The sequence below is a fragment of the Orycteropus afer genome, unplaced genomic scaffold (assembly GCF_000298275.1).
Source record: "Orycteropus afer afer isolate SDZICR_OR568_19922 unplaced genomic scaffold, OryAfe1.0 scaffold01094, whole genome shotgun sequence".
NCBI lineage: Eukaryota > Metazoa > Chordata > Mammalia > Tubulidentata > Orycteropodidae > Orycteropus > Orycteropus afer.
Window position 1 is genome coordinate 248073 of NW_006922681.1, and position 3182 is coordinate 251254.

The following is a 3182-nucleotide window of genomic DNA, read 5'->3' on the forward strand; positions in this document are numbered from 1 at the left end:
TATTATAGTTACATATGGGGCTCTAGTGGCTTAGTGTCTAAACCATTTGACTGCTAACAAGAAGGCTGGCATTTCAAACCCACCAGCCACTCCTCAGATGGAAGATGGGGCAATCTACTTCCATAGAAGTAATGCCTCAGAAACCCAAGGATGGGTTGCTATGAGTTGGATCTGACTCAATGGCAGTGAGTTTTTTTTGTTTGTTTGTTTGTTTTGTTTTTTTTATGGTTACATATATTTTTACAACTATTTTTAAAAAATCAATACCATAACAGAAAGACAACTAAATTTTCATAAATGAGCTCTTCTTCAAAGCTAATCATTTCACTATTTCAAAGTCTGAGCAATCACTTAGTACCCTTAGTAGGATACTGAAAAGAAATTCACTTTCCCAGGTTGTCAAATTGGAGCTAAGAGTTGAATTATTTCTTGTTTTTACCAGATTATTATGCACCTCTTTCACAGTAGTAAAAGTCATATTTAATCTCAAAAGGTGTACAATGTAATAAAGAAATTGTACATACACATATAAAAAAGGCATGTAGTTTAAAGGAGAGAAATTCTAGATTCAGTTGGGTACACAACCTTCTTAAAGGCTCAGAAAGTAGAGATCAGTGTGATCTGGGTCATTTAATCAAAACTTTATTAAGGATCTATGTAAATATAACTTTACAAACAAGTAACCTTGTATGTAATCTGATCTTTAAAAAAAAGGGGGAAGGATATAAATATTCCCTCAAAGTACCAAATATTTATATTCAGAATAATTATTTTTAAGAATCAAGGGCAGAGTCAGTGTATATAGAAATGAATGAGTGTGGCATGAAAGGTGGGAAATGAGGTGGGAGTTGAACAATGAACAGACACTGTAACAAAGCCAGAGGAGCTATTCATGAATGTAAGAAATAAGAATGGGTGTGGATCAGATTACAGAGAACATTAAATGCCATCCTAAAGAATTTCCATTTATCTTAGAGACAACAAATATTGAAGTTTTCCTGGCAGTGGAGTGTTGCATTTGGCAATATTAGCAAGTGGTGACTGCTGAACTCTAACAAAGACAAATACTTCTGGAAATAATCTGGAGAATGTGACCTTAAATAAATAATCAAACAACAGTGAGCTTCTATATATCAGCTGCAGAGATCCAGGTGAGGAGAGAGAACCCAGGCACATCCAAAGCAGCAGGATGGGAGAGCAGGAGAAAGGGAAGTAAAGGCCAGGAACCTGGACAGAGGAGCAGTCAGACACAGGGATCCAGGTGAGGAGAGGGAACTCAAGCACACCCAAAGCAGCAGGACAAGAGAGCAGGAGAAAGGGGATTAAAAGCCAGGGACCTTGACAGAGGAGCAGTCAGCTTCAGGGATCCAGATGAGTAGAGAAAACATAGGCACGCCCAAAGCAGCAGGATGGGAGAACAGGAGAAAGGGGATTAAAAGGCCCAGGAACTGGGACAGAAGAGCAGTCAGCCACCAGGATCCATGTGAGGAGAGGGAACCCAGGCACACCCAGAGAAACAGGATGGGAGAGTGGGAGAAAGGGGATTAAAAGTCCAGGAACCTGGACAGAGGAGGAGTCAGCTGCTGGGACCCAGGTAAGGATGGAAGGAGAGGTTTCCAACAGGGAGACAAACCTGACTGTCAGCTTGTCCTACTGTGGATTTGATGTGTTGATGTGAGTTTTGAGGCTGAACCTCTGGTGTTTCAAACCCAGCAGGATGCACATGCTGCACAAGTATCAGCCCAGCTTACAGACTGAGACAGACTAGGAAGAAGGAAGAGGTCATCCACTTCTCAAAGAATTGGCCAGGGAAAAACCTTATGAATAGCAAAGAAACACTGTTTGATATATTACCATGCAACTTTATGAATACTCTGGTTAAGTTAGAAGGCTCTGAAAATAGGACTGGGAAAGAGCTGCATCACCTAAGTAAAACCATACTTACTCATATGGATAAGGTAAAGCTTTTGAGACCTCCATTTGCTGATGTGGCACCACTCAAATTGAAGAGAAACAGCTGTAGACATCCATTAATCATCAGAACATGGAATGTATGAAGTATGAATCTAGGAAAATTGGAAGTTGTCAAAAATGAAATGGAATGCAAAAAGATTGATATCCTCATCATTAGTGAGCTGAAATGGACTCGTTTTGGCCATTTTGAGTCAGATAACCATGTGATCTACTATGCCAGGAATGACAGTTTGAAGAGGAATGACATGACATTCATCATCACAAAGGATGTTTCAAGATCTGTCCTGAAGTACAATGCTGTCAGTGATAGGATAATATCCATATGCCTACAAGGAAGACCCGTTAATACGACTATCATTCAAATTTATGCCCCAACCACCAAACCAAAGATGAGGAAATTGAAGAATTTTATAAACTTCTGCAGTCTGAAATTGACTGAACATGCAATCAGGATGTGTTAATTATCACTACTCACTGGAATGCAAAAGTTGGAAACAAAGAAGAATCACCAGTAGTTTGAAAATTTGGCCTTGGTGACAGAAATAATGCTGAAACTCCCATGGTACAATTTTGCAAGACCAATGACTTGTTCATTGCAAACACCTTTTTTCAACAACACCAACAGCAGCTCTACACATGGACTTCACCAGAGGGAACACACAGGAATCAGATTGACTACATCTGTGGCAAGAAGCAGTGGAAAAGCTCAACAGACCATCAACTGCTCATATGCAAGTTCAACTTGAAGTTAAAGACAATTAAAACAAGTCCAAGAGAACTAAAATATGATCTTAAATATATCCCTCCAGAATTTAGAGATCATCTAAAGAATAGATTTCATGGATTGAACACCAATGACCAAAAACCAGAACTGTGGGAGGATATCAAGAACATTATCCATGAAGAAAGCAAGAGATCACTAAAAAGACAAGAAAAGAAGACCAAAGTGGATGACAGAAAAGACTCTGAAACTTGCCCTTGAGTGGAGAGTAGCTAAAGCAAATGGAAAAAATGACAAGATAAAAGAGTTGAACAGAAGATTTCAAAGAGCAGGTCGAGCAGACAAAACCAGTTACTATAATGAAATGTGCAAAGACCTGGAGTTTGAAAACCAAAAGGGAAGAACACGCTCGGCATTTCTCAAGCTGAAAGAATTGAAAAAAAATTTTAAGCCATGAGTTGCAATATTGAGAGATTCTATGGGCAAA